General features: G+C 39.7%; 1 long non-coding RNA gene across 1 annotated transcript; it reads right to left on the reverse strand.

Annotated features, from left to right (window-relative positions):
* Nucleotides 1–182: 182 nt before the first annotated feature.
* Nucleotides 183–27,932, reverse strand: LOC116663330. The gene is made up of 3 exons (XR_004319600.1): nt 27,749–27,932; nt 3,856–3,978; nt 183–1,008 (listed from the first exon to the last, which is right to left on the reverse strand). It is a non-coding gene; the product is annotated as an uncharacterized LOC116663330 (long non-coding RNA).

Consider the following 27,932-nt stretch of genomic DNA (forward strand, 5'->3'; position numbering starts at 1 on the left):
CCAAAAAATGTACGTACATTAATTTAAAAATACTGTATTACTAAAAAATGCTAGCCATCATCTGAGCCTTCAGCAAGTTATAATCTTTTTATTGGTGGAGGGTTTGAATACCCCAGACATGACACAGATATCCAAAGTGAGCAAATGTTGGAAAAATGGCACTGAGAGACTTGCTTAACACAGGGTTGCCACAAACCTTCATTTTATTAAAAAAAAACAAAACAAAACAAAAACAAAAAAACCCACATTGTATCTGTGAAGCATAAGTAAACAAGATATGCTTGTATGTTGCTAAGGAAATAAGACAGATTCTTAGCCTAAAAAAGCTTATAGTCAAGCTAAGAAAATTTGGAAAAGTGTGCACAGTTTAAGAGCCAAAAGAGGAAGAGCCACCACACAGCATAAAAAAGAGACGACAGAAAGGCAAGCCGAGAGTCAGTCCCACGCGGACATACGGGAAGCCCAGACAGAAGGGCTTTGGGAGAAGACAGCAGCATTCGTCACAGAAGTTCTGAGAAAATGAGTCCTCTATGAAGACAGGGCTGCTTGCGAGTGAAAGCTGTATCTGCTAGTGAAGGAGATCTCCACTACGTCGCACAAATAAGGAGTCAATTACTGAAACGGAACCAACATGATTTCTTAAATAAGGATTTATGTTCTTTTTGTCTTATAAAACAATGCAATTCATGCAGAATATCACTTGAAATTAATCTTCAGCTCTAAACTTTAGACTCAGTTTATGGTATTTCTTTTCTCTTGTTTTCTCACAAAGCGACAGTTAGTACTGTATCATAAATCAGACCAGTCTTCTCTCAAATGTGAATATTTAGAAGAACAAAGTGGCCAAAGGCACTTTGGTTGCAGATCTCTAGAAACAGTTCTTTCATTCTCTGTTCATCTCTATGAGATTTCCTTCAATTATGTGCTGTATTTCTTTTTCCTTCTAAAGGATGCTGGCTTGTGATAATTCCATATGCGTCATACTCTCCACTTTTTGTTTGATGCCATCTGTTTAACACAATAGAAAAGAATTAGGAGCCCTATCACGTCAGCTGAATTCATCTGATCCCCCTCCAAAGAAATATATGGCACTATTCGACTGGGGAAAAATCATGGGTGCTAAATCCTTTAACTAGTTTCAGATGTGAAACACGTGTTTTTCCCATAATGTAGATGTTACATGTTCTTTTACATCACTGCCCTCCCTTTTTCCTGGTAAACAGACTAGCTTTTGGCAAATCAAGACCATTTGACAAGCCCTACAAAGTGTGTTTTATAAGCGCCGGAGTCAGCACAATCTTGGGGAGAGCGCTCAGTTCGCCTGCCTTCACAACCAACCTGCTTCCTTGAAGGAGTCCCATAGCCTCTCATTTTGAAAACAGATATACTGTCATGGGCTGAATTAGGTCCCCCCACCCACCGCCAATTCATATGTTGAAGTTCAAACTCACAGTAGCCCTGAATGGGACCTTATTTGGAGACAGGGACTTAACAAAAGTAATGAAGTTAAAATCAGGCTACCAGGGTGGGCCTAAGCTGATGTGACTAGTGTCCTTACAGAATGGGGAAATTTAGACACAGACCCCCAGACCGAGAAAACACCACATGAACATGAAAGCGGTCACCTACAAGCCAAGGAGAGAAGGATGGGACAGCCCTCAGAAGGAGCCAACTTTGCTAGCTCCTTAACTTCAGAAGTCGACCCCCAAAACTGTAAGACAGTAAATTTCTGTTGTTTAAGCCACCCAGTTTGTGGTACTTTATTACAGGAACCCTAGTCAGCTAACACAGATAACTATTACACATCCACCTCACTGGGCCATACTGAGGGTTCCGGGAAATATTCCAGGGTCCAACCCAGCTTCAGGGCTGAAGTTGTCCTTCCTAGAACACTGCAATTGACCGATTTCAGTGAAATTGAGACAATTCAAGCTCTCGTGTGAAATGCACTTCCACCCTCACCATGGTGTCCATGGCCTTAGGATATCCTGTACAGAGCATCTCTGCTTACTACCCAGGACTCAAGACAGGCCAGTTTGGGCCTAAGAAACCCAAGATCCATTCTGAATCCCTAAAGAAAACATGACAGTTTTGTAGACAGACCTGGGCAAAACCTATAACTGAGAAGTTTATGGAGATCATGCTTTCTCCTTGATTCTCTTCCATCATCAGATCCACTTTTATCCCTCTGCAGTTCTCTTTTGCTCACACGGAGTTCCTTAGTGACTCACCTTTGCATTCACTGTGTCCATCAGGCCACTCATGCAACCTCTCTTTGGCTACTCCTCCAATAGTGGTTCTCAAACTTTAATGGCATCAGAATCACTTGAAAGAGCTTTTAAAACTCAGATTATGAAGCCCTAGTCCCAGAGTTTATGATTCAGTAAGTCTGAGGAAGCACTACCAAGTTTCTGGGTGATACTGATGCTGTTGGTCTGGGGACCACACTCTGAGAACCACTGCTATGCAATATGACATTTCTGTTTCAGTTTTCCCTGATTACGTCCCTGCAAGTTCTCAGGCTCCCAAGGTCTCTATGCTTAAAAAAGCTCTGGCTCAGATCATCTTTTGCCTCAGCTACATAGGTCCGCAGCCATCCCCGATGTTGGAATACTTAGGGCAAGGAGCGCAATCAGCTGTGGCCAGTGACGGACAGGGTTGTGTGGCCCCACGTTTAGGGGCTAGTGCCCCGTCCATTCTGTAGGTTTTATAGGTGGAGCCATGAGCCAAGGGCTCTGACGTGTGTCTAGTTTATGAGATGTGGGCCGAAAGTTTATTTGTAAGTCAGATATTTGTCACAGTTAGTTCTTACACGTTGGCTTCATAGTACACATTACTAAAAGCCACAGTGTCTCAGAATCAGATTGAAGAGCATCATACTGAAGGAAAAGCACATTCATAGTCCTGACTCAGGTTGCTCCAAACTCTCATGTCACCGAGATTCTTCAGGTAAATCACAGTGGGCCGGGGCAGACTTGTAGCTTTGACGGCAAGAGGGTGGGGTCCAACTCAGCAATAGCATCAGAGGTAGAGACCAAATCTACAAGGGATGCTAGTATGTGTTCTTACACGTGGGTAAATTAATTGAGTGTGAGTCAAGTTCTGTCCCCTACGGCATACTGAATCTTGGTCCCCGCTCTGGGCCAAGCATAGCGCTATAACATACAGTAGAATGAATGATTTCACTTGATCAATGAATAAATGATTATCATCCTTTACATTTGTGTAGTTACTTGGAGTCCTTCCACTGGCATTATCTCTGTCATCATCTTAATGTATGGAATTTGCTCTGAAGTCATTTTTCAGCTTTTATGATTCAAGCTGATATCCTGTGGCCTGGTGACAGTGATACCACAAGTAAATAAAAGTCTAGTTGCTAAAACAATTTCAAAATAGAACTTCTTTACTTATTTCTGAAGAATGATCAAGGGAATCCATTGATCATGGTGATCACTTCTTTTTCATTTCCTTACTTCTCTCCATCTGCTTTTCTCACACCCAAGCCTCTTTGGACACTCCCAGGAAAGCTTCCTGCCCACAGCTCCAGCCCACATGCCTCTCATCCTTTTGTATCTTTTCCCTTTTCTTCCTAGTTTTGTAACAAATTGCATATCAAGTGCCCTCCTAAGGCAGGAAGAGTTTGGAATACCCATGTTTTGCCCCAATACTGAACTTAATTTGGGAGTTTTATCAGGACTCCCCAATAACAATGCTCTCTTCCCAAGAGCCCATTCTTCTAAGCAGCTTTGCTTTAGCTTTTGAAGTATTTTTGTCAAATCACAATTGAATCTTTCAAAGGTGGACACTCACAAAAGGGCTGGGCTCATGTGATGATGAAAATGATCAGTAACTTACCCAAAATGATTCAGTTGAAAGCAATTCTCTTCAGCTTCTGCTCTGCAGGTGCATTTCTTTCTCCCCACACTCTCAACTCTCAAATTCTTAGGCATGGAAGTTCTGAGGGTTTTTATATTTAATCTAGAAAAGAATCAAGAGAGCTTTGCAAGGTTTTCTCAAATGGCGCAAACACCCCCCTTAGTGCAGAAGAAATGCAGTCCCTTGTGTTTGAAGTCTGCGGTGGTGGATGCAGACAGTGGCAGTACCCCTTATAGCACCAAGCTACTCCGGACAAAGGGCTGTGTCGCAATCTCCTATTTTGAATTTATCAAACAAAGAGAGAAATGGCTTAGTTCTAGCTCCCTCAGGCAAAATCTCTGTTTACTGATTTAGTATCTCAGGAATGGGACAGGATCCGAGGCCAGGACCAAGGGGTGGTGAGAGGATTTGAAGGAGAGAGACAAACTATAAAGCTAAAAGTCGCTCCTAGCATCCAAATGACGATAATAATAGAATGTGGAGATAGGCAAGGACTGACTTTGCACTTGATAGCAAGTGTTCAGATTTCTACTGAAAATGGCCTTAGATAAACATGAAACCTATTACTCCCAGTTAAATAACCGGTCTTGGAAAGGATGCTAGTTTCCTGGCAACTGCGTCAAACCTTGATCTAGTCTCACAGCTCGTGGTCCCCAGTTGCAAAATGGAAAGTGAGAGGGAGGAAAAGGAGAGATGCTCTATACCTGCATGTGTCCGCAGAAATGCTGACTGCTCTTTGAGTTCAAGAGCTCAAGTTCAAGCTTTTAGAATTAATTGAATTTAAGTTTTTATTTTCATTATTCCTCAATCTGGATTGCTCTCCACCCTCCTCTTCACTGCAGCAAATTCTTGCTTATCTTTTTGGTTTCAATGTAAACATCATTTATGCCAAACAGCCTTCCCCTGGGTCTCCCCACCCGCCTTTAAACTAGGTGAATTCCTGCTACAGCTTCCGTAGCTCCAAGTGCTGATCCTGGCAGACGACGTATGACACGTCTGCTCCTGCTCAGTGATTTGTCTGTCTTTCTGATCGATGGTGAGGGCAATGACGCTCTCTGCTTTCCGCACCATTTAGAACAAGTGCTTAGCACACGTGAGGTGATATCTAGAGCTTTGGTTTTGTTCTCCGCCTATTCAGAGAGAAGAGAAATTTTGAAATATTTCTATGCATGGTCTCCTCTTTTTTAGGGATCTATATCAATATCTATTTGCTATTATTGTTTAGTTTGAATTAGTCTTTACACATTAACCTCATGTTACATATGAGCTTGTCTTACTTCCAGTTTTATTTTTTGTTTTTCTTCTTAGATCCTATCTGCTTTTCCTTCCTCTGTCCCCAGGGGCCATTCCAGGACAGAACTTTCTAAAATTCCAAAGCCCTCTGTACTTCAGAATTTTGAGAATTCTCGTTTTACGTGTTTATTTCTAGAAACTGTGCTTGCGGGAGTTCTGAGGTCTGTGGCTTCAACTTCAAGGTCATGGGAAAATCCTTACTGTTCAGAAGGCGCTTCCTGGAGCCTGGCAATGAGTATGTGCAGATGCTCTACTGGGTGTTAGTAGGAGAGACACCCTTGATTACCTGTGCTTAGAGTACTTCTCCCTGAAATGGATCACCTCAGTGGGCAATTTCATCTAAAATGTCCACTTTGCTTTTGAGTTTACTTCTATTTTTCTTAGTAGTGACCGGTTTTTAAAAAGGAAAGAATAGAACAAGCATTGCTAGGAGGAAACTGAAGCAGGAGCAAGGTTAAGAGATAAGACAAAACATCTCCTTCAAGTGTGTTCAGGTCTTCAGGTCCAGATTATTCAGAAAAAACTTGCAGATCAATCAGGAAGCTCCCAGGGAGAGAAATCTGTTTGAGGGAAACATGCATGACTTTGAACACACCTGCACTCCAGGGACAGAAAAGTGACCCTGATAGAGAGACGAACAAGCTTGCTGTTGATCCTGAGCAAGAGTCTAGAGCATTAAATCGCCGATTCGCAGGCTGTTGGGTCAGAATTTCTTGACTTTGTCCCAAAGAAGTTGGTTAAAATCAAGTTTTGTCAAACTGAAAACACTACATCAGGTTGAATACCAAAGAGGAACTTTTATCTCAGTAAGACATTTGACAAAGTTTGTTATCATATCACTAAGAACCAGATGGTAAACTGAGGACTATATGAAAGCACAATGGGGTAGATTCAGAGTTGATTGAACAAACCTATTAAAGGAAATGATTTAGTAGATCCATGTCCTTTGGAAGGAGCTCTCTCACGTGTCATAATGCTCACTCTGCCTGGTATTATGATGATGATAATTTAGATGATACTTCTCAAAACTGCCAAAAGCACCAAACTGGGAGGGAAAATGTGTTGGTTAATAAAATCAAGATCAAGATTGAAAGATATTTTAACTGGCAATAAATTTCATTGCCAACATCCCATGAACTTACAATTAAGGACACATGTGTAGGAAGTAATTTTTATTCATCCAATATTCTATATGTTGATTTAGAAAAATCAGAAAATACAAACAAGCAAATGGAAGGAATAATTGTCAGTGTGAGAGTCATCAGAACTGTCCACAAAAACTGTAGCTCTCTTTCCTGAGCTCACTGTAAGCTTACAGTTCCTGACTCCCTTTGAAGTAAGACATGGCTTTGTGATTTCCTTCTAACAACAAAGTAGCAAAAGTGTCATGCAGTGTGTGCAAGTTGTCCCATCTTTAATTTCTGCCTCCGTGACAATGGAAGCTTCTGGAGCCTCCATCTGCCTATGTCTCTGAGTGGATCTGATGAGCAGACCCCCTCTCTTGTGACCTTTGTCGGTTTGCAGCACAAGCCAGAACCCATCGCTTGTTGTTAAGATTTGGCTGTTGCATTAAGTCACTGTGATTTGGAGACTATTTTTTACTGCAACAAAACCTAACCTATTTTGATTGATAAAACTGATATTTCTGAGTACAAAGATGAGATGTGTTTGTGGTAAGTTAACTCCCAGATCTTTAGTACACATGTATCATATACACAAAAATTGTAAAAATGCCACCACTCTATTTTGTAACATATTGGCTCACTTCATTATATTTTGAAGTAAATGTGTTTCTACAACATCAATTTTATAATTTCAGACATTGAACTCATTACTCAACCAATCCCCTACTGTTAGAACTTTATTATTCCCATTATGTGATAATTAATGCTATAATGACATTCTTTGTCACATCTTTAATATTTTACTTAGAATGAATTTAGGACAATAATATCATAGGAAGAAAGGCTATTGCTTTATTGGGCTTTTATTATCATTTCCAAGTTATCCTAAAATAAGTGACACAAAGATACAGTCCCACCAGCTGTGTATGAGAAGCCCAGCTCTGCCAGATACTTTTCTACACAGGATATTGGCTATTTTCATTATTACCAGTCTAAGTTTGCCAGCACATTTGGAAGCTAGTTTGTTGGAACATTTCATCATGTTTGTGGGCCATTTTATTTCTTTCTTTGTTACTCTATGATTCATGGCCTTTTTTCTTTTGTCTATTTCAGTTGATTCACAAGATGTTATTTGATATTAAGTCTATTGGGAGGCGAGTACAGGTCAGAGGTAGAGTGTATGCTTAGCAAGCGTGTGATCCTGGGTTCAATCCCCAGCATCTCCGCTGAAAAAACAATAATTAAAAAATAGTAATAAATACAACTTGTTACCTCCTCCCCTCTAATATTTTTTAAGTTAAAAAACTGATATTAGGTCTATTAAATCCCTGTTATATATTTTATAAACGTATTTCTTGGTTTCCAACTTTTTAATATTATTTATGATTCTTCCATATTGAAGTTATAAATTATAGTTAACAAAATATAGCAATATTTTGTACATGACTTATGTCTTTGAAAGTCATGCTTAAAATATCTTCTCAAATCTCCAAATAAAATATAATATTTTCTTCTAGTACTCTTCTTATTTTTTACATGTACACTTTTAATCCCTCTGGAATGTATTTATGAATACTGAATGTAATAAGAATCTTTTCTTCCCCACTCAAAAAAAGACCTGGAGTTTTTAACTGACCTAAAACACAACAAGAAGCAAGTAGTGAAGCAAAGAAATTAATACAATTCTAAACTTCCTTAACAAAAATGTAGGACACACAAAAAAAGGAAGCAAATTCTATTGCATTCTCTACCCATGAGACCACATCTAAAATATTTAGTTTTGGGTTTTACATCTAAATTGGGATATTGGCAAATTGGAGGATAGTCAGAGAAGGGCAACCAGAATGATAGTGGTTCTGGAAACCCTGTCTTTTGAAGAACAACTCAAGGAATGTTTTGCTTGGACAAGAGATGGATGTTGATGATGAAAATTACATTTGGATTCAGGAAACAACTGCCATGAAGAAGTACTAGATTCATGCTGTGCAGTTCTAGATGTCAGCATGCGGTGCATCAAAATGTTCGGCAACGCTTCTTTCTTTTAAATAAAAGGACGAATTTTGTGTCAGTTAGATTTGTTCAAAAATAGGCTACTGACATTCCCACTAGTGAAGAATTTTAAACAGTGACTAAATGTCATTCTATCAGGGAGTTTATAGAGGAGATCCTTGTCTGGGTTAGGATGTTGGACCAATAATCTCTAAGGCCCTCTCTAAAATCCTAGATTTTACAATTCTGGACTATGTTTGACCTGTCTGAAAAAAAAGTGGCTTACTAAAAATACCCTTGTTCCTTTCAAAAATTTAGGTCTGAGTTGTGAAAATGGCTTAAACTGAGAGGTTATGATAGAGCATCAGTTGAGGGGCAGGTGCACTGACTTTGGGCATTTGTGTACTGGCCCAGGCCCCACCACCCAGTAAGAAGTCTTGCCTGGGCTACAATTTGTCATTCTAAAAAAATGTGCAAAGTGAGCAAAGATATCATTACCAGACAATCTAAGGGTCCCTTCAAAATCTAAGATATTATAATTCTATGTTTAATAAATAGGTGGAATAAACTACCTAATCAGGTTTCCAGATAGAAACCCAGATGCCTATTCTAATAAATGCTGATCATTTCAGTGCCTTATCTTAGAGAACCTACAAGCAAGTCCAGAGGTTAAATTCAAGGTTCATATATTCATTAGAAATGAAAATTTTTAAGAATCTATGGCACACCAGACACTATGCTAGTTATCAGAGATTCAAAGATGATTAAAATGAAGTCTGTGCTCTCAAAGATCTCACAGTTTAGTAGTGATGACAGCCTAGTAGACTATAATACAATGTGAAAATGGTGTTGAGTGTTTAACTGCTGTAGGTCCAGGGACATGCATCTTCTGTGTAGGTCTCTAAATAGTAGGTCTAGGCAATATCTAAATACTCCTCCAGCTCTACGTCTTGCACATGCTTCTACATCAGAAGAAAGACTAGCCTGCTATACCCAGTGCACCAGGGATAACCAGTGGTTGTGTAAAGACAGACGCTGAGCAGTGCCCCCCAGGCTCAAGTCAGAGACTGAATCACAACAGCCTATTTAAGATTAAGGAGACCTGTGGAGTCTCAATCAAGCAAACCACAGTCTCCACAAATCTCTCCCGATAATTACCTTCTATGGACATTTTCCACGGTACTGGCTCATCTAAGATTTCATAGTATGGTATAAATAAAACCCAAGGAGACACCCTCTCTGTGCTTTAGTAATGTGCTCAATAAAGACACATTTTGTTTGAGGGAATGGTCCGATGACACCTTTGTGATATTATTAGCAGAATGTGCTGATTCAAATGATGAATGGGAAGTGGCTCGTCTAAGTGTCTGAAGTTGGCCTTTGCAGAGATAATTGCATGACTTGCCTCCTGGAGCCTGTAAACTACTGGGGCAGGATTCTCACGTACTATTTTAAATAGCACTAAGCTCTCACATTCCCATGTTATGAAACTTCAGGTTTTGTTTCATTAGGAATAACCTGGCAGTACCTGATCAAGAACAGAGGGGAAAAAGCACATTACCTGGCAGAACAGAACGTTTCAACAAGGCCGTGTCACATGTGATTGTTTCTCCCATTACTAGCTTTCATATAAGAGCATTCACAGGTATGCAGCAGTGGTCTCAGAATCACTTGGAGGGCTTCTTAAAGCATGCAGTGCTGACCCACAACCTAGAGTTTCTGATTCACCTGGGTCTGAGGTGATACCTAAGAATTTGTATTTCCAGCAAGTTCTCAGGTGATGTTGATACTGCTGGTGTAGAGACCAAACTCTGAGAACCACTGCCCTACAAGATGGTTAGCTGATATTTGACACATTCTTTCCCATCTCAAAGAACTTCCCAAACCAAGCCAGAGTTCCATACCCAGTCAGAGTCTCCCTAGAGAGATGCTCAGAAATAGAATAAAGAAAAGAGTGGAAGTAAACATCATTAAGAGTTTTCCTGGGACCAGAAGAAAAGATATGAATAGATCAGTGACCTTTGATGTCTGGTGTCAGTGGATCGCATCCACACTGGGTGGAACCAATGACCTCATGTGAATCAGCACAGAGAAGACAAGGACAAAACCTATCAGGGTATCACGCTTCAAGAATTGGCTGCTTCCCTCATTCCTTAGGAATATCATAGTCCTCCTGTTTTCTTGGTATTTATGTTGTCTACCTGAGATGAGCTACTTGGCCTTTAGGAACTCCACATGTAACCTGAGAAACTCCAAGAAAGTCTTATCCTCATGGCTTTGAGTTACTCAAGATGGATATGTTCTCTAAACAGCTCAATAACTCACCACTGTGGGTATTTATCGTGTTCTCTATAGCAGGCTATGCTAACAGAATTTCTTTAGAGTGCAGATATTTTAAAATCAAATGATCCTTATATGTTGAAGATTCTTCTTTCTCTTTGGATACTTTTCTGCACTTGAGTTTCAAAGGCTGCAAGTAAGGGCTTTCCACACTGAGTCATCCACAGACTCTTCTCCTGACTTTTGATGGTGTGTGACCGTGGCTGAGTACATGCCACTGAATAAAGCACTTCCAAGCTGGAACCACAGTGCTCAATTTGCTTCCATCCATTTCCAAAGACATGGCTGGTGGCCCGAGCTTCTGAACTTTCCATTTCCCTTCTGGCCCACCTCGTCTCCAAGAAGATATAGGCCCCCAGGGGAGAAAGGAAAGTCATTCCGCAGACACAGCCCAGAAGAAAGTACCATCCCAGGGCAGAGCCACTGGCAGCCCACCCAGGCTATTCTGGGGTGGATCCAGCCCTACTGCATATTTCTCTAAGATAAAACATCAAGTTGAAGATACATGAAATACTTCTTTTTCTACAATTTTAAAATAAATGTAGACTTTGTAGGCTCCCAAAATAAACCTTTGAGAATAAAACAGTAAATTTTTCAGTAAGTATACTAGAAATAGATGGTTAGGAATCCTCTAATCTGGCGAAGACTGGAATGGAAGCAAGAACAGAAAATGAGCCAAAACTCCTGGTCACTAATAGGCTCCTCACTTAAACCAATATGATCACTTCATGCATTTTGATCTGAGCAGGACCACTGATCCCCCGGAAGAGAGTGGATTAGATATTTTAACTTTAAATGTGGTTAAAGAATAAGAGAAAGAAACTCAGGCAGAGAAATTGCCAGGCGTAGAGAATCATTATGCCTTTTCTGTTTTAATATCATTCCAAAGTAATGCTTTGAAAAGGCGTTATTTTGTGTCCTATGAGTGCCATGGGGTTAGATCTGTGTGGTTTGCCTCCTCTGACAGAAAACTAAAAGACTGACATTGTGATAGACTTGGTCCAGATCGGAAGTCGACCTGGAATTTGTGGACATCAGTCCTGCTATTTAATGTCAAGGCCTTCATCCTCTAAAGGTTAAAAAAAAAAAAAAAAAGTCCAGGAAGAGAAAAGATATGTAAACATTATTTTAAATGACATTAATGCGACACTCTCTAAGTGAAAAGGCCCCTCTAAGACACTTAACTGTTTCTTCTCTTGTTTCCTTCTGCAATCTATCTACCTATTATTCTTTCTCTCTGAAAAAAAGACTGAGGTAAGGTGGTAAAATGGAATGAATAAACATATCCCATAGGGATGCTTTAAAGATTAAAAGGATAACTTATGGGAAAGCATTCAGCAGACACATAGTAGATGCTCAGTAAAAAAAAAAAAAAAAAAAAAAAATCTTCTTCCCTTGTTGGCAGAGGGAAAGCATTGCAAGATTGTGGGCAGAAAAGTGTCGTTATGAGAGCTACGTTAGGTTCTTCCCCTCGCTGGAGTCAAATTGTTGAGAAAGGAACACCAAAATTTACACATCGAATCCTTCTTTGACTCTTTTGCAAACTGAGCTTTATTCTTCCCAGTCATTGCTGCAGGTTTTAGAACAAAGCCTTGAACAAAGCAATGCTCCTCGCAACCAAAGAGGGTTCTGCTAAACAACAAATTATGCCTGTAGTTCAAGGTTCTATGAGATTCCTGGCATCAGATTAGGAGTTCCTTTGAAGAAAAGATTGTTGTCTTCAGTAGAACTCCTGATTAGTTCTCTTTCTTAGAAGCTGTAATAATATACTTTCTATGGGAATTAGGTAGTCATCTGGTCAACCAACAATTAAGGACACACCATTCATATTTGGTTACACATTTAGCATATATTTTCCTGTCTGGATGATTTTAAAGGCTATTAAGAACAAAACAGTTTTGCTCTAAGTGCAGTATAAGTATGTTCTCTATTTAAAAAAGAGAAAGAAATTCTCTGCCATATCCACATAGGAAGCCATGAACTATAGTGAATGAGAGTAAGCTTTGGGTTCAGATGGTCCTGAGCTCAAATTTCTTTACTAGGGTTGTGGACTTGGGAAAGTTATTTAACCTTTCGGAGATGCAGTTTTCTCATGTGTAAAATGGTAGTGATAGTAGCTTACCTTGTAAGTAATTCTTGTTAAGAATTGCATGAGAGAGGGGAGGGTAATACTTAGTGGTAGACTGCGTGCTTAGCATGCACAAGGTTTTGTGTTATATCCCCAGGACCTCCAAAAGAAAAAAAAAAAAAAAAAGAATTACATGAGACAATGTGTATTATATACTTATAATGCATACAGTGTCTGCCTCACATAGGGAATGCATCAATAAACAGTGTTTAGTATGGTAGTGATGACCGCTAGTTGTGCCAAAGTTGGCCAAGCTACTGTCCCTGGGGCCATGTGCCTTGAGCATTTTTGTTTGACCCTTACTTTTGCCACCTGAACAATGCAAGACTGAGTCCCTGAAAGATCTCGGAAACATGACCTCTTTGATGATCACCATTTCCATATGGTGAAGTCCATGATCTGGCCAGAGTTTATTGGCCAAAGCCACGTCAGAACTTTGGAATGCAGTTCCATCACTGGGATAGCTGCTGTAGTGTCCCCATGAGCTTGAGGTGCTTAGTGGGGTGGGGTGAGGAGGCTGGCTGGAGGCTTCAAACCACTCTGGATCTTACCATCACCTCAGAGGTCTTTCAGCTCAGTCAGCTACCAGGAGGTAGAAGTTTAGCTTCCTAATGTTTGTTCCTGCTTAGAAATAGGCTGGACCCTCAGTTTTCCTAATTCTGAAGGCCTTGCAGCACAGCCCTGAATATTCAGCTTCCCCTGTCAGGAATAGACACAACTGTCCATTTGGAGACTGGCCAGCGAGAGGCTCCTGCTGCAGAGCATGACGGCTCGGTCTGCTGCCCTTTGACTCCAGGCAGGCTCCAGCTGCCTCCTTCCTGACCACGAAAGCAAACTGACTCCAGCTCCTCAGGTAAATATCTCTTCTCTGATAAGGAACCAAGCCCCAAAGTCCTTGAAAAGTTAAGTTTTTCCCTTCCAGAAGTTTCTAATCCGCATAATCAGTAGCCTCTTCACACTCTCTTCACAGCACTTACGGCATTAGGACACTCTCAGTGGGTCGCTGAGTGATTGCAGTTAAGGAGCCAGACCATGACAGTGAACTCACTCATGTCCGTGGCCACCTAAGCAGTGGTGTGTTGACCAAGAGAGATAACCTTTCAGGGATGCAGAAGAAACTTTTGTTTAGTGAGGTGAGCAAAGTGTAAGGAAAGCTGCCTGTCCGGGGCACACTGGATAAAATGACATATAACAGAGCATCAATAACAGAACAGCTTCTAGCACAAACAGCACTCTGCTGTGGCAGGATTTGTTTTTCATTTGGTTTGCTTCTCTTTTTCACTTGTAAATAAATAAGGACATAAATGATTTTGTAGGGAAGCATAATAATATGGAGAAGCAAACTAAAAAATTAAATGTTTCCTAGGAAGCCACTTACATCTACTATGAATTTTGTAAAATGCATCCTCCTGGTCTCTTTATATATACAGTTAATCTCAACTGACTGCTTAATAACCCATTTTATGAAGGTACCACAATCATTTCTCCAAGCCTGAACTGTCAATATTTGGGTAGTTTCCAGGTTTTCAGTATTATAGGAGTACTTTGATGAATGACCTAGCAGATAAATATTTGTTCTTAGCCAGTATCCTTTCCCAACAATAAGTTCCTAGATATTGCATTTGCTGAGTGAAAGGCTGTGCACAGGATTTTGTTCCCATGAATAAGGCTGCTGTGAACGCCTCTGGACAGATGCAACGTTTGTCTCCGGGGAGTGGACTTTCCAGGTCTCGCACAAAGAGCCATGTCTCTGGTTTCCCAAGTCAGTCCCAATTAATTCCTGCTGACCCAGGAATTAGCTGTCACTGCCTCTTTTTACTCTCACAGGTGTCTTGGTTTAGGCAATGTACATAGATAGTCACCCTAGGCATGGGGTAGATGAGTGCTCTCCTTTAAGAGAGAATGAAAACTGTTTCTGAAATTGTTGCATCAACTCGAACTACCCCAATAATGTGTAAGTGATACTGTGGATTTGCAGCCTCTCTGATGCCTATTTTTTCCCAGACCTTTTCATGTTTATCATCAAATGATCATAAAATGCTATTTTATTAAAATCATGATTTACATTTCCTGATCTCTGTTGACGTTCAACATCGTTTATATTTTTGTTAGCCACATACGTATTTTCTCTCGTTTGAAGTGCTTGGTCAGACCTTTTGACTACTTCCTATTGGGATGTTTGGGTTAAGCCAGTAAAAACTGAACACAGCCCAGATGCCTATCAAAAGGAGAAGGCATGGATGAGGTTCACTGTATAAAATGTGACATTAGTCAGATGCCACAATGAGCTCATCAGAGTATCATGAGACACTATGGATAGCTCAACAATATATTAGTAAATAAAAAATAAATTCATAAAGATTAAATACACATATATATGTATGTACACAAATATACATAGAGAACAAAAATTAAATTTTAGAAATACAAATGCTACACAGAAATCTATATAAAAGAGAAAGCATTTAGATGATGATGAATATGAGATTCAGGCTACCTCAGAGCGGAGAGACCCAGAAGGACAAAATCCACAGGCCTTACGGTTGAACATCAGTTATCATTAATGTCTGAGCATTTGTTCTGGGTGGCGCATTCTAAGGATTTATCACAAACAAGTAAACAAGGAGGCAAAAGAAGACCTTGTGTAGGTCATGAGTGAAGATTGTGATTGATTCATTTCCAGTGAGGAGAGGGGAGGAGATGTACATTTTAAGGTTATTTAGAGATACCCCCGGCTCTGCCCTCAAGAAAGGTTAAACAACGCATATTCCCACCAACATGTGTTCTGAATTATTTGAGAAAGCCAAAGGGATGGGGCTGGACCCCCTGGGCCATGACGTACGGAGTGAACCGGGACCTCTGCCCTGATCCACTAATGGCGAGGCCTTTGGTCTGCCTTTCCCGTTCTCGTCTGTGCTGAAGGCCTGTCTGTTTTGGTCTCGTGTTGGAAGATGGGACGAGAAGCAGGGCCTATATAGCATTTGGCTGAGGGCTGGAACCAGATGGAATGCCTCTTTTACCATTGTTTTCCGTGGCTCCCAGATGTGAAGAGAGCCACCTGCTCTCCAGCTGTCTCCATGTTTACTCCAGCACAGTCCCTTTTCAGTAACATTTTCTCAAATTTTACTTGCCAATCCTGTTCTAAAAACTGCCTGCTGTCCACCACTAACATCATTAACATGAACAATGAATGTCTGGTTTTTGCTGAAGATGCCAGAAGTGTTAGGTATGTGAATGAGAATAGATATACTTGTATGCATTTCTTTATTTTTAATCTGATAAATAGGCCTCCACCCTCCAGTCATGAGAAGTTGCATCTCAGCAATGTGTAAGAGACCCTCTCCCTCCCAGAGATGGCAGGAGAATAGAAACGGCTGAGAAGAGATGGCACCCTGACTAGAAATTTCAGTCTGTCGGCGAAGTGCCGGCTGTCCAAGCTTGTGTCCACTGGCATGCAGCTGCCTCTGCTCTATGTGGAAAGCTGGAGTCAGGGGCCCTGCGTCAGGGCTCATCACACTGGCTTCACAGTGGCCTCCATCAAAGGTCTGTCGGTCTCCAGGCAGCCCTGTGACAGCAGAACTTGGCCCCTACCATATCTATTTGAAATAAAATACACATTGAATAAAACCACTCACCTCCGCCATCTTCAAGTCATGAGAGATCCCAGTCCTCCCCCACCTCCCCTGCCTCCCCCAATAGTCCTCCGAAGTGCCTCAGCTGGCCTGCTGCCACGCGGAAAGGCCTGTTCTCTGAGTGGAAATGGAAGAATGCCCTTCTGTCTTTCCAGAGTCTTCCAGCATAGCGAAGACAAAGTTTACTTTGTCATTGTGTCATTGTTCTGGTTATTCTTACCCTCAAAATGCATCAGAAATCTGCCCACTTGTCCCCAGCTCCTTTACGACAATTCAAGCCACCCTCAGTCGTCCGTGCACTGTTACAGCAAATACAAACAAACCTCCCGTATTTCCTCCAGACAAATTCTCAGAGCAGCCAGGGGAAGACTTTAAAAACACAAGCCAGATGTGTTAGAGCCCTAATTAGTAAGATATAAAACAGTAAGAATAATAATGTGTTCAAATTAAAAGTCCCAATCAAGGTCTGTGAGGCCTGCGAGCCTTTCCAGCCCTGTTCCCTGCTGTTTTTCTCTCGGGGCTGGATGTGGTTCTGTTTGTTTGTTTGTTTGTCTGTTTGTAACTCCCCCTAGCTGTTCGTTACCTCAGGCTCAGTCTGTCCCTCTGTCTGAAATTTCTTCCTGTCTACCCCCTGCTCCTGCCTCATGCTGCTTCCTCAGAGGGGCCTTTCATTGATTCCATAATCTAAATGAGGGACCCTGTTTTAGTTTCTCCTTATAGCCTTCATTGTCCTTCTTAGCATTTTCATGATTCATCATCATCTATGTGTTGGTGTGATTATTTTCTTAGTAACTGCTTCCTCCCTGAGCACATAGCACCAGTGCCCAACAGATAGTGGACACTCAAGAAGGTAACAAATGAAAGAGAAAGATACAGAAACTTGAATGGCTTAAGTTCGATTTAGCTACACACACACGCGCACACACGGTACTTGTGGATTATTGAGCAGCCCCACCCTCTCCTAGCTCTCAGCTCAGAAACTGGGAAACGAGAGGCCTAACCCAGCCATTGTCACAGCATTTCTGTTTCATGTTACTGTTTACTGCCTACTTAAAAGCAATTCAATCCATGTGCAAGGATTCCACGACAGTCATGAGACAAAGGCAAAAATGCCTTGGTTCTATATTTGCTACAATCTGTCACTTTTAAAATCCTTCCTATATGTGACTTTTTTTGATACTTGGGAGACCTCTATACATCTGGCAAATATGTTTACAGGCTGGAATAATAGGAAGATATTTTGGGAATAAATATGTATTTACTTCCAAGCACAGACTGAGAAAAAGTTGTCCTAGGATTTAATCAGTTTTAAGAAGAATCAGCTTCTTGGGTCGTATCCTGCAATCCTTCCCCTTTCACTGTACCTCTTCCATAATAACCCCTCTCCATTCCCACCTTGGAGTCAGTCACACAACTTTAGGACTAGAATGGACATTCGAGACCCCCTGAGCTTTACATATGACCAAGGCTCAGTGAGATGAAGAGATGTGCCAAAGGCCACCCAACTCTGATCAGACAACTGTCAAGGACTAGAAAACAAGGTGACAGGGTGAGCTTTTATAAAAGCATAGTTTTGATAACTGGCTCCCAGATTTTCTATTTAAAAAAAAAGAAGCAAGGAACATTCTAAATCTGAGAGTGTTCTAATTCTTCAAAGGATTTTTTTTTAAAAAGTTAATTGTTCCTATCAAGCTAAAGAAACCAAGATACTAAGACCTCAAAATATTTTAAAATCAAATCATTCCATGCAGAAAAATCTTCACACTCCAGGCTTGTTTACATTTACCTTTTGTATTTCTTTCTATAATCAAGTAAGATTAAGTGAAAATTATCTGGACCACAATTCTGCAATGCAGTTATTAAGTCATTTATTTAAAATGTTTCCTTCTCTTTAATCTGAACAGTTCTAGGATCTGGCATTTTGATGTTTACAATGTAAACAATCAATTGTAAAAACATTTACTGAATTCCTATTGTGCAAAAGAGAGTTTACTGGGCCCCAGGAGAGCTGGGAAAGTGAGTTAGAGTGGGGTCACCTGGAAGAACTTATACTCTGTTATGATGGAAGATGACCCATATAGCCAGAAACTCACCCCAAAATCTACTGACAGCACAAGTGGAAAAAGGACTTGTATAGCTGTGAGTAATAGCAGCCTCTGAATTTATCTTTGGAAACAAGAAGTATTAGAAAAGAAAATTAATCTTCAATTCTTCACATTGGTGAAGCAAAAAGTTTCATCTGTTTTTTAAAAGTATACAGACTGATTGCTTGGAAATTATTTTTTTAAAGCTAAGTATTACTCTGAAACAAAGGTCATACCAATTGGAAAATATTTCTAAAAACAGTTCAAGGACAAGGATAAACAAGTATATTTGTAGTTGTCCCTAAGTCATTAAGTTGGTAACTGAATTAATTTTTCCTTCATATCAAATCATAGAGACTTAAAGCAGTCTCGCTGTTGGGAATTTATTCTGGATGTATTCCTATGTGAAGATACCCACTGTGCTTTTATGAAATTTCTCAAAATTGAAAACAACATAAATGTTCATCAGAAAGGGTTGATTTAATCAACCGTGTTCAACCTATGAAGCAGAATACCATACCCTCCTGATAAAGAACAAGGGGGGTCTACAAGTACCAATATGGGAGAAGGAGTAAGAAATATTATTAAATGAATTGGCAAAGAAAAAAATATGATAGAATCCTATTTGACAAAAATAAGATTGTATAATATACAATTCAAAAAGCACTTCTGGGTATCTTTGGGAAATGAGAGAATGGCTAGGGGTGAAGAGAACTTTTCTTTTTAATTTTATACCCTTATGTACCTTTTGATTATCTTTTAATCATGAATAGGTATTACTTTTTGTTTATTAGATTCTTATACTATTATACATGTATCAATTTAAAGCTATAGTGCTTTTAAATGGAAGTTACTTGGAAAAATGTCCTAACTTCTTTTCTCTCAGGGACTGTTGTGGGCTATGCACTTGCCTTAGCTTGCCCCATCTCTAATGATAGTGTGTATGGGCAGATCTGAATTTTCATTGCTGTTACTAAATTCTTTAATCCTGCTTATTTTAAGAAGCTCTATCTAGTTTCTTAACAGAAACCTGTTAAAATAGTAAATTTTAAGGTTCCTGCTAAATTTAAGTTTAATATTAAAAATTGTATGAGACCCTTGGTCTTTTAACTAACCATTCATTTAACCGTCCTTTATGAACATAGCATTACTTGTGTAGCATTTTTTATGTTACAAGTTACAAGTTGATTGAGACAAAGTATCTGATTTTAAGGGACATGAAATGCAGTGGGAGAGTTAGAAACTGGTTTTACTCTATACAACCTGTTCCCCAAAAAAGCTTTTATCACACAAAAGGGTGTGAGGTACAGAAGAAAAGTTACAAAATTACACTGGATCAAGGAAGATTTCCAGGAAAACATAACAATTACCATGAATCTCAAAAAAAAAAAAAAAAAAAAAAAGTTGGTACAATGCCACTACCTTCATTAGAATACTTTATATGATCCAGAATTAGAGAATTTTAGACATAGAAGTGACCTTAAAAGAATATGAAGTCTATAAACAAGGTGCTACTGTATAGCACAGGGAACCATATTCAATATCTTGCAATAGCCTATAATGAAAAAAAATATGAAAAGGAATGTCTATATATGTGTAACTGAGTCACTATGCCGTGCACCAGAAATTAACACATTGTAAACCAACTGTACTTCAAAAACATAAAATAAAATAAAATACATTGATCGAAATGTTAAAAAAAAAAAAAAGAATATGAAATCAAATCTTCCTATTTAAAAAAATATATTTTAATATTACTTTTTAAAACATAACTTTTTAAAACCACAAGGGCTGGTGGTTCAGATTAAGTAGTCAGTACAGAGTAGACATTTAACAAATGTTCCTTTCTTCCAAGACCAGGTGCACAATTTATAGGGCATTTTGTTCAAAAATGATGAAGAATTTCGAGCTAGCTACAACAAAGCATTCAACCAAACCTGCGCCTTTCAGAGCATGGGGCCCGTGCGACTATCACACAGTTCTCAGGCTCATGATGCAGGGTCCCTCCCTCCTTTTACCTAAGTTCCTAGAAGACCCTAGAGGCAGAATCCAAACAAGAACCCAGATCTCCTCAGACCCTGCTTCATGCCTTGTGCTATTCAGATTTAGAACAAAACCCAACTAAAGTGGTAATTTATGTAATGCTTTTTAAAATTTTCCTGCACACAACTGCACAGTCATTTTAAGAAATGTACAAAATCACATTATGTCAGTTGCTCAAGTAGTTAAATAATCCAGGCCTTTAGGCAATGCAGTGGGTCATGGATTCTGCCTTTCACATTTTCATTTTTTGCATATTATAAAAAACAATTGAATTTATAGTGCTATTTTTTTAAAAATGATTACAATAAGAAAGCTCATACTGTATTTGATTACAATACAAAAGCCCTACAGATGGCAGAAAAGCATGCTTCTAACGAGGTGCTGGTACACTCAGCTCTTACCTGTGTAGAGAAACAATGGTCAAAATTTAAAAACTCATAAATAATCCATTAACCTAAATTTGTTTTTTTAACTGAGGGGATAAGACAGTATAATATTTATTTGTCTATATAAATGAATAAATGTATGCCTTTATTTGTTCATGGAATAAATGTGAGTCAATACATGCCAAGAGCTTAGGACAAGGCTGGTTCTCCATAGGTGTTCCGTGACAAGTCGTGCTGTTGGAAAAGTGGGTGATGATGGAAAAGTGAATGACTAAATAAAGAACCACAATGGAATGTTATTCTGCTATAAAAAGGAACAAAATACTGATACATGTTACAACATGGATGAAACTGGAAAACATGCTGAGTAAGAGAAGCCAGACACAAAAGGCCACATATTGTGTGATTCCATTTATATAAAAAGTTCAGAATAGGCAAGTCCTTAGAGGCATAAAGTGGATTAGTGGTTGCCAGGGGCAGGGAAGAGGGAGGAGTGGAGAGTATGGATTCTCATGGGTATGGATGTTTGGGGTTTCTTCATGTGATCAAGGTGTCCTGGAATTAGAAAGTGTTGATGATTGTGCAACCCTGTGTGTGTACTAAAAACTATTGAATGGTACTGTTTAAAAAGGGTGGGATTCTATAGTATGTAAATTATACCTCAATTTTTTAAGTTTTTAAAATAACTAAACCAAGATGGAGACTAACTTACTAAAGATCAAATATTTAGTAAGTGGAATTCTGAGTCAAACACCAGGACTTCCGGCTCCTACCTAGGGCTTTCCCAGTCTATCAGGCTGCTGCCCAGAAATTTGCAGAGCACCACCAGCCCTCTCTAAGGTGCCATGGACCTAGTGAGGCGGGAAGCCCCATAAAAAGACTGGCAGGACCCCTAGGCAGGGCCGCTGCTCTCCTCCCACTAGCGTCCGGTTTGCTGGCCCAGAGGCTTTATCTCACTTTTTGCCTCTAAAGCGGCTAACTTACACCTAGAATTCTATTGGTTCCCTGAGCTCACTTCTGATTGGTTATTTCCCTCACTCCTGATTGGATATTACTCTCACTTCTGATTGGTCCACTTCCCTAACTTCTGATTGGCCCATTTGTAGTACTTTATTTGCATATGATGTTGCAAAGTGTAAAACTGGCAGCCTATAAAAGGCCTGTGTAAACCTACAGATGCAATTTCTGCAAGGATAGTACTTACGTGTAGGAAACCAGGTGGACCATGGTGTTCACCCAGAGGAGGCTGCTCTTTGACTCCCGAGGCTCTGATCTGTGAGGGGTGCAGTACAAAGCAGGGTAGAGAAAAAGCAAGGGGAGAGCACCTTCCAAGAGGTTCCTCATTTTCCCTCCATCATCCTAGACATCTCCCTAGTAGCCCTTGTATCTCAGGTCTTTCTTGAGAATCCAGGATAGCTAGCAATATCCCTGTTGTGCCTCTGCTATATTCCGTGGTACCTTAGAATATTTATTTCCTATTTTTTCAAGTCTAATTTATTTCTAGGCTAGCATAGAGCAAGACGACCTATAAACTCTTGTGAAATGCTTGGTATTTGTCCTTCAGGACAAATAAGCCTATTTTGGCTATAACAAAATAACAACAATCACAGTTTGTCCTTGCTTATGAGTGATATGTGAAAGTTTCCTAAGGTTTCTTCTATTTTGTACACACATTCATTTGTCACAGCAGAGTGAGGCAAGCATCATCCGTTACCTCTCTTCTAAAGCAAAAAAAGATAAAAAATAAAAAATAAACGTAGCACTAAAACCTCTATTTTCTAACTCATTTTATTTTCCTTTCTTCTCCCCTACCAAGGGGCTCAAGCAGTCTTTCTTATGCTTAACTTTTTGCACAAAGGTTGGAGTAAAGTATAAGGGAGGTGAGTGAATGGGGACATGTGGTTTTTGTCCTCCCAGGAAAAGCTAAAGGTTATGGTCCTAGCTCTCAAAGATAGACAATCAATCATAGTTAAAATGGCAACATGTCACTGGAAAAGGAAAGGAAAAGCAAAACTATCAAATAAAGCAGATATGTAATATCAGGTGACACCAAGGAGAGGAAACATTTAACTCGACACGTGTGTAGGAGATTTTTATACAAAAAGTTTTATACTCATCTCCAGGCACACACACACAAAAAAAGCAGAAGTGTCTACGTGCTCGTTGTTGTTGCATACTCATCACTCTTACTTTGAAATCAGCAGCCATTCCTTGATGTATATATTAACTGGGAGTGGAATTTGGGAGAACGCTGAAGAACAAAAGGTCCACCTTTAAGCTGTGAAGCAGAAATCATAGGCAACCAGCCAAAATTTATGTGGTTCTTCAACTTTTGGTCAGGATCAGAATGCCTCTCCCTCACTGACTGACAAGGAATGGAATGTAAGGTTGTGACTCATGGGTTCTCTGCAATCCTGAGATTGGCTCCGTTCTAACCAAACCTCTTGGATTCCTCTTAGCCCCAGTCTGTTGAGCCTCCCTGAGGACCATTCCCCATGCACTCACAGAACTCCTGTGATAGCTCAGTGACAGTCCCACCCTCATCTGCCCGTCAGCCCTGGAATTTGAACTGTGAGAACACGTTGATTCCCGACTCAGGCACTTGAACCAGTTATCAGTGAACTCAGGATAATGAAGTGGGACAACCTCCCACCACCCAGCAAACAGTGGCTGATATATGGGGTATAGGAAATGATGGGCTTTGAAATCAAACAAACTCAGAAGTTTATCTCAACTTTGCCTTGTATTCTATATAGAACTTGAACGAAAACTAGGATTCGTCTCATTGAACCCTAGTTTTCTCATCTACAATAATGGAGATGTTAGTGTCTTTCTTTACAAGTGTTATTTTGAAAGAAAGGGAGATAAAGAATAAAAGTTTTCAATTTACAAGTATTTCCTAATGAATCTTAGATTCTCCCTTCCTTTTCTAATAATGAGTTCAGGGCAAGCAGTCTCTTGAGAGTGGGGAGGTCCTGAGGGATCAATCACAGACCAAATGCACACATTCACAGAAGACATTTGACTTAATTAATCCCCTGAAATGCTTTACAAGGACTTTCTTATCTTCTGTCTATTCCAGTGTTTCTAAACCTTTTGTTCATTACCACGCCCCAAGAGCCTTTATAGACATGTTTTTCCTAATCATCCTCTCTCGCATGAAGTTTAATACCAAATATACTATTATATCTGATAATGTACTATATGTATATCTGTGCTTCTTACATTAAAAAAAAAAAGCAAATTTTTTCACCTTCCTCCCAAGAATCAATTTTCATCCCCTTCGGGGTGATATTACCTCCACTGAAAATAAATGGTCTATTCTGTAAAAGTGTTAGAGGATTTATGAGGACATATTTCTTAATGACTGTGGAGGAAGACAGTGTTGGGATTCTATTTCAGAGCACTCTCCCATAATCTCATAGCTATTAGAATTACAAGAGAGTTGGCCAAGTTTTAACAAAATTTTTATTTCCTATAATTTGCCACCAAGGTCCAGATCAACATGTCAGAAATAAAGAAAGAAGCCTGGGATGCAAGAAATTAAATGACACTAGGCCCTAACCCTCCGATGTGTGCTTCCCTGCCTGGGGGACATTGTGACACACCATCTGCAGCTCGAGTACACAGATAATAGGGCTAAACCTCCAGAAATTAGTCTTATGTCAACTGGCACAATGGTTTCTCCTCTCCTCTATGAAGATGTCCAGACTCTGCCCAACTACACTTTTATTCCCCACTTAAAATTACAGCTGGGATCGCTTTCGTCTTACTGAAGTTTTTATTGGAGAACTTTACTAGACTGCAGCATTTATTTGAATTTTTTAAATAACTCTGATGACAATTAGTAAGACTTCATTTGTACACAGAGCTTCTAAAAAGTAGGCCAATTTTTTTTTGAGAAAACCTCAAAATTTCATACTAAAAATTTCATTGAAAAATGGAATTTTGTTACTATAAACAACAGAACACCAAAGTTGGTAAAATTAAAGATAATAATATAAAAAATGACAAAATAGAACAATACTAAGTCTTGAGGAGGATGTGAAGCAACTAAAACTCTTGTACACTGCTGGTGGAAACCGAAATGATACAACCACTTTGGAAAACAGCTTGGCATTTTTCTTAACAAGTTAAATATACACTTACCATTTTATCCAGCAAATCTTAGATACAGGTATTTGCCCAAAAGAAATGAAAACATAAGTCCACACAAGATTTGAGTACAAACGTTTATAGCAGCTTTCTTCATAATAGTGAAGTACAAATTGTGATATACACTACTATAAATAAAATAGATAAACAACAAAAACCTATTGTGTAGCACAGGGAACTATATTCAGTATCTTGTAATAACCTATAATGGAAAAGAACCCGAAAAAGAATATATATATACACACACACACACACACACACACACACACACACACATATATATATATAGCTGAGTCACTTTGCTGTACACCTGAAACTAACACATTGTAAATTAACTCTACTTCAATTCTAAAAAAAAGTTTAAAAGAGAGGCTAAAAAAACAAATTGTGATATATTCAATGTAATACAATGTAATACTACTCAGCAATAAAAAGAACAAATTACTGATAAATGCAACAACATACGTGAGACTCAGAAACAATAGGCTTAGTGAAAGAAGCCAGACACAAAAGAATACACATTGTTTGATTCCTTTTTTATGGAACTCTGGTAAAGGCGAATCTAATCTATAGTGACAGAAAGGCGGTCCGTGGTGCCTGGGGCAGGGCTGGTGGAAAGAGGGTTGATCGGGAAGGACGCAAGGGAACCTGGGGGTGATGGAAATGTCTGTATCTTGATTGTACTAGTGGCATATAGACGTATACTTCTGTCAAGAGTTATCAGCTTAACATGGGTGCGTAAAAAAAGTAGGCCAAAATGATAAAGATACAGCAGTGGAAGTTGCCAATTGTGAAAATGCTGCAAGTAGTGTCTATGGAATTATTACAGCACAAGTCTCAGTATCACTTTTTATAGCTTTATGAAGCTGCGATTTACATACCATAAAATTCTCCCTTGGGAAGTGCATAGATAGGTGACATTTAGTAAATGTACACAGTTATGCAACCATCACCACCACCCAGTTTAGAACACACCCATCACGCCAGAGAGCCCCCTCAGGCCTCCTTCCCACTCCCACCCCTGCCCCAGGCGACCTCCCAGGTGCTCTCCGGATGCTCTTGCCTTTTGTAAAAATTTCATATAAATGGAATTTTACAGAATGTAAAATGTAGTCTTCTGTGACTGGCTTCTTTTTTGTGTTCTTTTCTTGTTTCTTTTTTCACCTTTTTGTTTTCTTAAGATGAAGAAATTCAAGTCCAGAGTGGACGTGGGACTTGCCTGAGGTCATGCGTTAGTAGCAGACTTAGGACAAGAGCCCACATTAGCTGACTCTCAGTCCAGGACCTTTCCCCGGTGCCACTGCTATTGCCAGGATATAGAAGAAAACCGTGGCTCAGGAGGTAGATCCGCTGTTCTCTCTCGCTGTGTAGTCTAGGCAACTAACCCAGCTTCTCTGAAGCTAAATTCTCCCGCTTTTAAAATGAGGATAACAAAACCCAGTGTGTAACTCTGTTGTGAGGAATAAATTAAGTGTACAAAGTGCATAAGACAGGGCCAGGCAAATATTAAAAAGTTAACAAATGATAGTTATGGTTGACTGGAAAATCATTTAAACCACATCCCATCTTGAGAACAAGGACATAGGGAGGGAAAGTAATGCAAGGTAGTAACTGAAAATTAGGGTCGAACCATTGACTTATTTAAAAGAAAAATGAATCCCACAGCTCAAAGACAGTGCCAGTAAAATGGTGAATGCTTCGCTGAAGGTAGCTGACTGAAACATTGCTTTATTTTCTTGGTAGGAGGAACAATTTATGAATAATCATTTTTTTTTTCTTGGCCTGATTTTATGCCTAACTCAATAGTTCTCAGTCCTGGCTGCACATTAGAGTCACCTGGGGAGTGTTAAAAATTACCAATGCTTGGGCCCCAGCCCAGAAATTCTGATTTCATTGGTCTGAGGAGCTGCCTGGGCGCTGAGGATTTAAAGCCCCCCACCCCAACCCCAGCAATGTTAATGAACAGCTATTGTGAAAAAGCCGTGGCCAGACTGAGAATCTGATTTGTTTCCTGGGATTTAGGGAACAGATTCAAAATTGAGGATTAAACTGTCTTTAGAGCACACCACTTTAACACCTTAGGAAGAGGCAAACCGCAGAGCCTGCCCATCCTCCCTGCCCGAGATGTTCCGTCCGCAAATGGGCTTTCTCAGTTTCCTAAACAGAGCTGGATGTCTGCGCAATCAAGCCTGAGGGCTTTGTATGAATGATACTCGCTGTTTCTGCTCAGAAAGAGGAGGTTGTCCTCTACCTCCACCTCCACTGACACTGTTCTTTTCACTCCTCAGTCAGAACTGGGTTTTAACATGCATTCCTAAGCATTAAGTGCATCTCTCATGAGTAACAGTTATAAGGAGATAAATAAAATCTGCATGAACTGCTGCTCTAATGAAAAAGCTCTCAGTACCCAGAAAGCCTGGACAAGCCTTCCGCCCTCTCTAGTCTCCCAGTATTTCACTTGTCATTATCACATACATATAAACGATATATCTAATCTTCGAGCAGTATATTTAAATTATATTTCCCAAGAAAGGTGATGGCGCCGTACATAATTTCCAGAAGGAACTGACAGATGTAATCGAGGAAATGCTATATTAATAAATTATTATCCCCTTCAGAGAAAGTAATGACAGACTTACTGACTTACTAATTGGTCAACCGTGGTATTGCCAGGTTGTGACATGACATTGATCATTACCTGGTGAAAAGAGTCGGTGCCTTTGTGTGATGCTGTGTCTTCCTGGGAAAATCACTAATAAATCCACACAAACCAGAAGTGTCGAGGAGAGTTTTTGCTATGGAATTGAGGGAGAGTTTGTTTAAAGAAAGGAAAACTACTCTAAATAGTAAAGTAAATATTTTCCTCTGCCTTTGGGTGACCT

Source organism: Camelus ferus, chromosome 1 (assembly GCF_009834535.1).
Source record: "Camelus ferus isolate YT-003-E chromosome 1, BCGSAC_Cfer_1.0, whole genome shotgun sequence".
Taxonomy (NCBI): Eukaryota; Metazoa; Chordata; class Mammalia; order Artiodactyla; family Camelidae; genus Camelus; species Camelus ferus.